The 12,644-nt window shown below is 41.8% G+C and overlaps 1 protein-coding gene across 2 annotated transcripts in view; it reads right to left on the bottom strand.

The window, feature by feature from the left end:
* The window catches only part of LOC122626785 (protein outspread), an 82,220-nt gene that overhangs the window by 19,990 nt on the left and 49,586 nt on the right, over positions 1 to 12,644 (bottom strand). The gene's annotated exons all lie outside the window — the stretch shown is intronic.

The following is a 12,644-nucleotide window of genomic DNA, read 5'->3' on the forward strand; positions in this document are numbered from 1 at the left end:
GGAGAAAGAATGCAAATAGATGTTAGTACGTACACCTTAATTTAGCTATTTTCGGTACCAATAAAACGCAGGAGACTGCATACGGACGAGTAACTGGAAAAGCTTTTAGTTTAGCTGTTAAATATTTCTTTGTTGAATCAATGAATCTACCTCTGCCTGGGTCTTTTTCTCACAGTGTAGCTATATACCAGCCATACAGTGGGGTGAGTGGTGGGCACGCCGCCTTGGCATACTTCCAATTCGAGTGCGTTGTCTTCCTTCTAGTCGGGGCCACTCGGTTCGTAAAAAATCAATAGCCACCAGACCAAAGAGAGCCACAATACCTACCATCGGACATTGAGGACCCAACGCAGCGGAATGGAACCAACGGAATCGTTGGAGTTGGAGTGGAATCTGGCCAGGCCATATCAAACCATTTTTCCAGAGTTCCCACTCCCTCCCTGCGTCGTCCGCTGCCGTTGCAAGTTTGCTTTCCTTTCCATGGCGCAACTTAATTCCAAAAATCGATTAGTCACTGTAAGCGAACCATGCAATTGTCCAGCATTTTTCATTTATAACTCCTTTTTTTCGTTTAATTTCTGCTGGTTTCCTCCCCTTATCCACCTTCTTTTTTTGGCACACGCTTGATTAATTTGGCCAGCTGCCGGGTGGCAAAGGGGGGAGGACATTTAAAAATGCAGGAAGTAATCGATTGGCTAGGGCACAATGGCCAAAATGGGAGAGGAGGTGCAATCGCAAAAATGTTGGGGCAGGTTAGCCCAAAGGAAATGCCGGAAAATATTGAAAATTACGATACAAGACACATTGCTTGAAATTATAAATATTCTCTCCCGATAATTGACCAATCACACAATTATCTTCGATTTGGTCTGTTTGCTTGCCCACTTCAAAGAACTAACATCTACACAATAATTTGTTTGTAGGTGTAGGTGAATGGTAAGTTGGGGTAAATTACTAACAATTATTTTTAAACGAAACTATTATACATAAAGAGTATCTAGGCTTCGACTAGTTCTAGTGTTTAGCCCAACACTGTAGATCGAACGAAAACATGCGACCGACCGGTTGCCGGCAGTAGGTGGAGATTAATCAACAACAAAATTTGCGGAAAAATGGAGGAAAAAATTACTGATGCTTTTTAAATGGCAATACGTGCCTGGTCACCAGGTATTTTACTAATTAACCTGACGGATGCACGCCACAGCCGAAGAAGATAGTGATTATGCAACTGCATGGATCGCTGCTGTTGGCTGTGCATGGGCGTTGTGAGATAATGAAGCCCTGATCTGATGGGAGTTTGCAGCCAACACTGATAATGTACTCATTTTGGAACCTAATAGCCATTCATTACCGACTGGGAAATCAATTGTATTATAGCAATTAAGCAAAGGTTATCCAACCGATTTCGAGTGTAAGAACAAAAGAGCAGGATGTCTGTTTGTTCCTTACATGTTCTGCTCCAATAATTGGTGGCATCAAACGAATCGGATATCCAACTCCTATGTAAGTGATAAATAAAACGTTGTAAAAGGTAAACAAAATAGTTTAGATTTTCATGATATGCCTGTATCTCAATGCACTACATGAAGAGTGTTACACTGCGTCCTAGAATATGTTGTGCGATTTGCTCTATAGCTCGAATGCTGATGTTCTGATCTAGTTCCCCTTGGGCAGAGTTCACCAGTCGCGACTCGTTTTATAAGACATGCGGCAGCGTGGCAAAAAAGAAACACTCGAACACATGTTAGATATGGGAGCAAATACCCCTGGCCCGCCAAGTCCGCTCTCAAGCTCAGGCTTTGAAGCTCTGAAAGCCAAGTCCCATTTGTATGGCCGACTCGTTGTCTCGGGCCTGAAACTATAAAACTCTGGGCCTGCGATTCAGATTCAGATTTTGACTGAGACACCGATGCGGAGCTCGGAGCGGCGCATAAAGATTATCTATGGCCGCACATGGCACCAGGCGGTCAGACAAGATTATATGCGAAATGCGAAGCCAAATAACAAGTGTTACTCAAGGCAGCAAATTAATAGCCAACATTTTTCTAAACTAATCACGACAAGTGCTCCGGGTTTGAGGCTGACACAGAAAATCAAACAGCCGGCTGAGAAGGCAAAGCTCCAACTTGGCCAACTGGTGGCCCAAAAAGAAAAAGACAGATAGATCTGAGCGGGGCTTAAATGCCAAAAAATGCAGTAAGCGAAAAATAAACATGAAGAAAAATGACAGGCAGAAACGTTACTTGTCCTCCGGGGGTCGTCGCTTCCCCTCATCCGTCCCACTCCGAATATAGCACCATTAGTCCCCCATGGACCACCATTCCCCATTGCCCATTGCCCATTCCCATTCCCCACTCGGGAGTGGAGCGAACTTGAGCCGACGATCTGAGATTCCGACACGTGCCGGGCGACAATGGGAATGGTCCAAATGCCCATAACAATGGCGCTGGAGTACAAACAGCAAGCATTTTGTAAATTTGCGTCCATTGACACTCTGACCGATACAGATCTCACTGCTCTCGATCTGCGTTCTGATCCAGAGGGTCACCCTGTTCAACCGGGAGGGCCACCTAGCCGGCAGAGTGGCCCACGCAAAGTTCCTACCCCTCCCAGTTGAGCCCCCTCCCTCAACTGCACTCTCGTGGTACCCATTTCAGCCTTGGGGCAGCAACCACTTTGTATGTACAGGAGACGAATGTGAAATGAAGTCGATGCACTGCGCAAATAGCAGCGTCGAATTGATTAATATGTGTAATCGATAAAGAAAAATCCAAAACATTTACTAAATTAAAGAGATAACAAACAAAAAGTGATACTTCTATGAAAACGTTGCGATTTTCTTTACGAACTGTTTGGTTCCCCTTTCGTTTTTGCAGTGTAGAAATAAGTAATATTCTCAGGGGGGCGTCGCAAAGGGTGCTGACTGAAAGGGGGAGCTCGGGACCGGTCCTGGGTGCATGTAACACAATCAGGAAGTAATTTTTATGCTATGTACCCATAGCATGTGTCGCCGTCATCGTCGACGTAGCTGAAGCTGAAGCTGATGCTGCTGCTGTCGCTGTTGATTTTGCCCAGTTTGTTGGTGTTGCCACAGCCAATGTGGACGTGGACGTGGATGTGGATGTGGATGCGAGTGATCCGGCCAGTCAGCGGAGACAGTCGCTCAGGCAGCCGAGAAGATGGCAAGTTGAGCTGGGTTCTCAACTCCCTGCCGAGTTGTCGGGGGAATTGCATTCGAGCCAGAGACCGAGCCCGAGCTCGAACTTGAGCTCCCTTCTCCCTTTGGGAGGCCAAGTCGGGGAACTGGGTGCATTGGGGGCATTGATTGGCAAGATGATGATGACGACGATGATGTGAGGCAATCGCTGAATCAATCTTGGCCAGTAGTTCAGCGTTTACTGTTATTAGTTGCTGGAACATTGCATTTTGATCGTTCCCAATATGGTGTGCTCTTCGTTTTTTTTTTTTTTTTAATAGAAAAAAGCCTGAGGCAATAAAATGGGTAAGCTATGGGTAACAATATGAAAAAAAAGGTGATCAGCTATTGTATAAAGACTTTTAGTGTTTTTGACTAGTATGAGTGAGCCGGAACAGTGATGGTATACAGATAATATTAACATGAAAAAATCAAATTATTTGTGGCCGATTTTCTAACCAGTTTCTTTTTTACTGCCCTACAGCTAATTATGACACTTTAATGAGCAGAAAATGAAATCGAAACCACTCTGGCTGAACAATCCAATCAACAACTCTATCTAAATAACAAGTATCTCGAATGCAATTTGAGCTGCCCCACGAAGACCTGCGAAATGGGAAACTAACTAACTAACGGAAAAACAACGAATTGTGAAATAATTCGGCAATTTCAAAATTGATGGCAAGCCAAAATTGCGGCCATAGAAATCGATTAGCGCCACGCTTCAGCTGAACAGCGAAAAGTTAAAAAAGCATTAAAAACAAAGTTGCAGCAGAGTCGGAAAAAATTAAGTTATCGACAATAAGGAAAATGCTCAGTAGTAAACGGACTCGTGCGGAATGCGTTTTGGTCTACGCCATATTCTTTGAGTTCTCCTCTCCGGAAAACTCATTCAGCCATTAAATGCCGTTATCTGCTGATTACACAATAAAAGCACAACCACAAAGCAGCAGCAACAAATGCTACTGCAGCAGCGCCCAGAGCCAAGAGACCTAATTCGAGGCGCATCTGTAGAAGAGTTGCGGCAGCAGCGAAAACAACTGCAGCAACAGCAACAAAAGCAGCAACAGCAACAACAGCAACAATAGCAACATGCAATAATATAACGTAACATTCAGAACGTCTTTGTTGTTGCTGCCGCTGCTGCAACTGGTGCTGCTGTTACCCGGAGAAAAGCTGACCGAGAGACAAGGCTGCCGCAACAATTTCTCGCAACATTTGCTGCCTTGCATCATTTAGAGCTGCACCCAGAAAAAAACCGTCCCTTTAAAATGTAATAACTATATTTCGAATTAGATTACTTTTTAGTGTAATAACAATAATAAAATGTCCCCAGTCATTGCATAAAGTAAAGTGACTTTTAAAGGCTAATTTTGAAAAAAGAATTAACGAGTGGCATGCACAATTTTCTTCAAGTGTAAGCACTGCGATTAGTTAGATGAATAGTAAGGGGAGTGGCGAGTGCAGCATGGAGAGTATGTGCAGCTGACTAAGAACTAAAAGTTTGTGGAAGTCGCCGCAGCAAAAAAGAAGTAAAAAACAGATTGGCATACAGAACAGTGGAAAGCCTTTCACCACGCATTTTCCAATGTCCACTCAAAAATGTTTCTATGATATCACTTTTAGGATTTTGTTATTTTCGAGTTACTTCAAAACATACAAGAATATGTTACAAACTATTATATGAAATAATATGTATAATATGGTGACTTTTTTGATATGAATCTTCAGTTAGTTGATTAGGGATCAACAGATTCACATGGACAATAATAGGCGCTTAAAGGTCTTTCTAATAATATAATATTAAACAATCTCGTATATGTAAACTATCATACCCTTGAAGAACGCTCTAATTAAAAAAAAATATTTTTGGATTATTGATTAATTAATTGTCGTACCCATCTATAAAATGAATAAATATGTTCCCCTTAAAAAATCATAAAAATGCCAAGTAAGTGAATATTTTGAACGATTGCGATGTTTAATAATATGAGAGGGATACAGAAGAAACTATGGATAAGTTCCCTTGCTGGCAGCTATCCTTTCTGGTTTCGGAGCTCAGAAAATGCGGTTTGTGTTTGCCTTCCAACCCGGGCTGCCTTGTATCTAGGTGCAAGAAATCGAGTCTCAAATTGCGCCAAAGCCGCAAACTGGCCCGCTCCGCTCTTGGCCATTAGTTATTAGAGCTTGGTCAGCAGCAGCGTGTGTGCCGTGTGGCGAGCGGCCTTTGTATTGGTGTCTTGGAATTTTCAACAAGTTTTGCTAAAATATGATATTACCCAAGCAGGTTGCAGCCGAAAAAACAAAAACAAAACCAAAAACAAAAACAGCAAGAGCGCGGCAAAAATATTTGTATGGATATTTGGAAATGGCGCCCCGTTCCCAGTCCGCGTGGATGGGTGAACAAACTCCAAAAGTGACTTTGGTTGCCAGAGTGGAAAATGCATAAATGAAATGCATTCGGGGGGAGCGGGGAGCCATGGACATCGTAAGTCAGCTGACCATTGATTGACGTTGATTGTGCTGGCCCGTTTGGTTTGTCGCGCGTTCAGTGAACTCATTTACAGATTCGGTTTCTTTTTTTTTGTTTTTTTTTTAGAGTTGACACGACATTAAATGTCAGCTCGAGTACCCCCAATTTTTTGTCAGCCAATCTGACAGCACTGTGTGAATTGTGACCATGGCAGAAGCACTTGTGCAGGAAGATGGCTTGAATTAAGATAGAGTCATAGAGATATGCATGCACGTGGCCACTCTGCCAGGCATTTCGCACGATATTGAAGCTTATGCAAAGTGCCAAAGGTTGAAGGTCTTTGCTCAGCTTCATTTGTTGTCGAGATTTCCACGTTTGATTTATGAAAATTGCAAATGTTTTCCTTTGTGGCAACGAAGTGGGCAGTTAGTAGTTTGGAATTTTGAGGCAGTTCCACTTTAGCCACCATATCATATGTAAGTTAAGTTAAGTTTTTCTACCACACTAAAATCATACGCTAATTTTCTTTTTTATCCGGTTTGACTTCGTTTTCGAGCTGTGTTTGAACCGAAACACTTTACTAGTTTGGAAAAATTATAAGGATAGTGTAATTTTATTGCAGTTACTAGCTGTGTCAACTTATAATATAACCATTTCTATTCAATTTGTCTCGTTCGTTACAAAGCTCAGATTTTACTATTGGGACCAAGTACGCATAAGATCTGGGGTTATCTAGGGTTACTGAATCGATTGATTTCACTCATTTCCATATTTGTGCACTATCAACATCGAAATGTCGTAGTCAGTAACGTTTCGAATCTCGAGTAAACAGGAATAATTTTGCAATGGAGCGCAAGCCTAGTTTATTACTTACATTTTTTATTCTACTTTGGATACTCCTTGCTACTGTTGAAAATACTGAAATCGCACTTGGACCCAACTATCCTCCAACACACTGGCAACGAGGCAGAGCGCGGTTCTTAAAGCAACTTGAATAATTTCCTTAATTTGTAATTATACAAAGAATGTACGATAAATTTTGAACTTATTTTTCTCCACCATGTTCAAATAAATTAAATTTATTAATAAATAACACATAAATGTTAGTTTTCTTTTGGATTATAAAAGCTTAACAGTGCCTTATTCATCCGTTTTAATTAGCTCACTTCTGATGACTTTGCCTTAGTCGCTTGTATCAACTAGGGCAGCCCGAAGTTTGCGCAAATAACTCCCACAGTTCAGAGAGTAATATGCCATAATAAATTGATGCAAATGAACTTTCGACCAACGAAGGTCACTTCAGGTCTTTTGTCAGTGTTTTTATATGGTGTTTGTTATGGTGTGTTGTCATAGTCACAACACAAATGGATAGATGGATGGATGGATGGATGGATTGGTTGAGGTTCCACGAAGCACAGATAAGCGTTGGCTAATTACGAGCCTCCGGACCCTGCCAACCCCCCAGTGTACAAAAGCAAACTAATTGAATCGGCCAGAGTATCGAAAAATATATAACCAAAACAGAGACAGAGGAAAAAATCGAAGAAAAATGCCATAATGGGTTCACTAATTGCTTCAATTAGACATCGACTGGGGCCTTTGAAGGCAGCATACAGCAACAGGTGTGCGAAACGACCGACAAAGTTGTGCAATATCTATGGAGCTCAATTGCAGTCGGTCTCTCGGTTGGGGCCAAGTACTCGGATCTCTCTATTGTTTTCAAAAGTTCACGATATTTCTGTTGTTTTGCTTTTTGCGGTCACACCTTTGTGGATTTTTCAATTAAACGATCCGCTGACCTTGATACTTCTTGCCTCGCAATTGAGTTTATGCTTACACGCTTCCATCTCGGTATCTCGATATCTCGACTTATTCTGTATTCGATCATCACTCACCTGAAAGAAGAGAAAATATTTGAAAATATTCATTAGTGGTTTATTAAATGCAACAACACGGACTTAAGCAGAACAAGCACACTTCCTTATTGCCTACGGGGAGATGCCTAATCTGGCCAGCCATTAAAAGCCCAAGAGTCCCTCACATACAGTGAGAGAAATACATATATAAACAAGTGCTTAATTTCAAGTTACGATCGAGGATATAAATTACAATTAAGCTTTAAATAATAATATGTAATGCTTGCATTTAAGAATTTCTTAAATTTCGGAGTGCACAAAAAATATTATAAATAAAATACTAGCTGCATATTGTTTTGCGTGCCGTTAACTCCTTGATGCCTAAGAGATCCCAGCGAAGAGCTGGCTGGCATAATGAATTGTCAATCATTATGCAATCTTCGAGTGAAAAATGATGCAGCAGGTTCCCTGCTCTGCTCTCGCTGGGATATCTCTTAGCCGCAGAATGCGTGGGCCGCCAACATTTAGACAGACTCTGAGGCAGTCGGACGCGCGGACTGGCGGACTGACGGACAGACGGACAGACAGGCGATCTTGTGATGTGCAACATGGTCTTAGATCTTTTGCCGTGGCATGTGGCGCTAGAGTGTAAGGCCTCGGAGAGAAAGAGGCTTGAACTCGAGCTCGGATCTCGACTTGGAGTTGGAGTTGGAGCTGGAGTTGGGACCCATCATTTATAACACGGACAGCTCGAAACGGCGTTCCTTACCCTTTTTCGGCTCGCTTTTTGGCATTTGTTATGTGGCGTTCTCGTTTGCATTAAGAAATATGTACGCAATCGCATACACACACCATATACCATATAGTATAGTACAGCATAAAGCATACAGTATACAGCTTCCAAAAGACTCGGCCCTTTTAGGAGACAAGACAAGTTGCGCGATGATGGATGCCAAAAGCTGGGCTCATAAATTGAGCTTGTTTTTGAGTCGGGAAACAGAAGATGGAAAGATCTGCGGGGGCGTCTATTGGTTAGCCTTGTCAACACACCCAGTCTGAATGGCTATTGGGAAATGCCTTCGAGATCTGTGTTCGATTGCAACGCTTACGAAAGAGTTTGATATGTTTGAAAAATGATAGGAAATTGCGTTGGAACACCATTCATTCATTTATTGATAGCTAATGTGAACGATATAAATAATCGCTAAGTGTACTAAAAACACATTATTTATTAGTTTTATGCATGATAAATATACACGAAATATTTTGTTGTAACTTTTATTATTACGATAATTACAAATGAGTTACGTTAATTTCAACTTTTCTTTCATTTTGTTATTTTTTAGGCTGTTTAAAACATTGCAACTAATGCTGTTTGGTAAGTGGATTTCTTGTTGCCTCGAGACTCGGAAGTACTTAATTTTTAGTAGTCTTAATGTATGTCTTAAAATCCGTTTGACCATTGTGCAACATGTGAGACAACAAAAACACTTTCAGCTAAAAATCATAATATTTATTGACCGCTTGTAGCTGGCATTGGCAATTAAAAGTTGAACTAACAACCAATCAGTCTCAATTCTCACCGCAAATTACTAAACAAACTGAAAACTAATCAATGCCATAATGATCAAATCCGATTGCCAAAGCACCGCAGGAAGTCAATTACTGGTTTAATCATTACCAAACAGCTCGCAGCTCTCATTTTCAATATTTGTAAATTGATTATTGCATTGTTGCTGTTCTCGAGTGACTGCAACTTCCTTTGGGGCGACAAAAGAGCCCAGGCTGTGGTCATAAAAAGTTAATAGAGTTGACTATTAACTTGTCAGTGGGCAGTGGGCCCCACAGCTCACTCGTTGGCCGTTTTGCAAGTGGCGAGCATTGCGACACATGTACATATATGTATACATAGGTATTTCGTACATGTACTCGTATGTACATATGAATGTACGTATGTATGTAAACTGGGGCTGGGTGAATCCAGAGCCAGAGTTGGCAAGTCGTCAAGTCACCAAGTCGTCAATCATTTTCATTTCGTTAAACGTGTCAAATGACGGTCGCGAGCGGAAATCGTTCACTAGTAGTTATTTTCTTTTATGGGGGAATGGGCTAACTGCCGGCGACTGGGAGAGCGGCAATTGGCTTATTAAATGCGCCTTAATGCGATACGTGTTAAACGGGGAGCGAGCAGCAAATGCACAACAACAACAACAACAAAATAGAAACGAACATGAAAAAACAATTGCAACATCACATTGGACACGCCCACAAATCTGCAGCTACAGGAGGCGTTTTTTCGTAATTAGTGCGAACAAGACACTCTCCAAACAGAGCTGGAAAAACAATACCCAGCCACAGACACAGGGGTAGGTAGCACACAAAAAAAGTAATTACGCGGAAATCAAACATCTAACATCTCCCTGGTGATTTTGCAAAAGTCGTTACCGTTATGATGAAAACTTTACTGCGACCATTTCCACCGCTTTCCACCATTCTCCCCCCACTCATCAGCCAGAGTATCCCCATCTCTTTTTGTTTGGCTGCACAATATTGCACATTGGCACAGATGACAAAAACGAACTGCGGCAGCGTATGAAAAACAAAAAGCACAAATGCCGGCAGAAACGATAGACGAACTTGCATAAAGCATCAGTCAGCCAGCAGCAAATGAAAAAAGTTAAATAATACCTCACAGGGGCTGTGAAGGGGCTCAGAAAGATGAGTAGAGATCTCATACGCGTTTGGATTGCTGAGACTCGAACGGGCAGTACGCTAGGGTAGAATATGCCGGAAGAAAGCTATTTCAAAGAAACTATCTTTACATCACACATATAGCGTGTTCCTTACAAACCACTAGCCCTAGATGATCCCTTGATTGTATGATTATTACTTCAATTAAGAAACTGAACTAACTATCTAGCTATCCCACCAAGCATAAATGCTCTTTTATATAATACATATTTATAATTATTACTCATATATTCAGGAGTTAACTTTGTCATAAAAGGAACTTTTTACTAGGGCTACTTTTATTCAGTTTAATTTTACAGGGTATTTCCTGTCCAGATATGATAAATGCGCTTTTTTATTAGGGCTGGCCCGCTAGGCTTGGTGAGCACAATAAAACCACACCACAGTTAGAAATATAGCCCCTCTTTCCGCCGTCAGACAGTTCGTCAATGCAACCACACATGAGCTGCCACCACGCCCCCCGGCGCACCACTGCACCACTGCACCACCGCCCTTCGCCCATCGTTCCTGGCGGCTCCATTCAACGACAATGACGGCGTGGAAATCCAATACGCGATCTGCCCAAGTCAACGTCACCGCCGTTAGACGCTCGGTCTACGTAAGCCTCGCCTTGTCTCCGTCTCCACTCAGTGTTTTATGTAATGGCAGAAGCGAAAAGCGAGAAAAACTCCGAAGGCGAGAAGACCAAAGCTGGCCATATTCCATTGACCACATGGCACCGCGTACTGCACTCCAAATAAGACTGATTGAAACTGCATCGAACTTTTACACTCTCTCGAGGCTCAAGTAATCGACAACAGCTGCCCATTGTAGTAAAGGGGAATCGGTGTTTTTGGGATAATTAAATAAGAGGTTAGTATCGACTTGAAAAAGATTAATTACTTTAAGTTAAGCTTAGCCAAGATTAGCTTTCGAAATGTTTGAAGTTAGGTCTGGGACTACAGCCATTGTAAAAACAATCCAATTGAAATCTCAAAAATATGTTATAACAGTTTGTGATAACAGCTAACACTTTATGGTTAAGTGTGATTAAATTTTACCATATCAAATACTATCAATTATGCAATTTCTTTCCTTTGTTAAGGGTATAAAAGAGCAATGCGTGTATGTGATTGTCATTTTCAAGTATGACTTTAAACGATGAGCACATCTAATTCTCTGACAGGATAGAATGGACCCCAAAGATCAGTTTTGCTTCTGAGCTCATTTTCTCCGTTTTGGCCTTTTCGCCATTGCATTCATGTTGCGTTGTTGGCCGCAATCTGCAGCATTTACCGTTGGCAGTTGTGGGCCCTGCAAGACCGGAGCAATCAATTAACACACCTTTGGGTGGCACAAACAGAGGAAGGGAAAGTGGGGGAGCAGGAGAAGGAGGAGGAGACGGAGGAGGCAGTGAGCACCCACGTCGAGAACTCCATCCACTTCGCTCCATCCGCTGCACTCCACCGTTGACAGTTGCAAATGCATCAGTCGGTCGCGAGTCGTGGGCTAATTTGCGGTTTCAGCTTGCAGCCCAACTAATTAACATATAAATTTAGAGGTGTTGCACTTTTGTATTTATTTATGAATGAAACTGACAGAGACAAAGAGACGGCCTGGTCGTGGAGGTGGAAGAGGGGCTGCCAGGGAGTGGGACAGTTTCAAGTGCACCGGGAAAAAAGTCTATGGCTAAGACGGCATTTACTCAAATAAGAAACGATTCAGAACGTATAAATATGATATAAGATATATTGCATTGCTTAAGTAGCAAAGCTTCTTTGAAGTATACAAATTAAAGGAGGCTTTTATAATCCTCAAAAAATAAAATATTTTCGATAAATAAAATCATAGGAGTAGCTTATACTTATGGCTAACTTTTCTGTCAGTGTGCAGATCTGCAATATGCATCTCGTACTCATATGCAAGCCAAGGTCGATTTCAGTTCCGTTCAACTGCAGCGGCAGCAGCAGCAGCATCGACAACAGCAGATTGCAGTTTATGGGAAAGAGTTTAGCCGGCCAAGATTTATTGGCATGTTATTCTAATTGCTATTTATTAGCGGTGGGAGACGGCAGAGCAGCTGCCTCGCTGTCTGACAGTCAGTCATTCAGTTAGTCATTCCATTCAATCGTTCATGCAGCCATTCTCAAGTTGGCAGGCCGTCAAGTGTGCAAATTAGTTTGTTTGGTTTGGTTTTCATGCATGTGCTTAACCCACTTGTACGCCGTGCGCTCAGAATTGATCACCAGCAAGAAATTACTGCATATTTGCAAAATGTCAAAAATAAATATTTTAATGCTGGCAAATAAATCTACAAATACAAAGGAAGTTTATTATATGTTTTGAAAGTGTAATTTTTGTAGTTTTTGTTTATCCAGCTTGTGTATCA

Source organism: Drosophila teissieri, chromosome 2L (genome assembly GCF_016746235.2).
Source record: "Drosophila teissieri strain GT53w chromosome 2L, Prin_Dtei_1.1, whole genome shotgun sequence".
Classification (NCBI taxonomy): domain Eukaryota; kingdom Metazoa; phylum Arthropoda; class Insecta; order Diptera; family Drosophilidae; genus Drosophila; species Drosophila teissieri.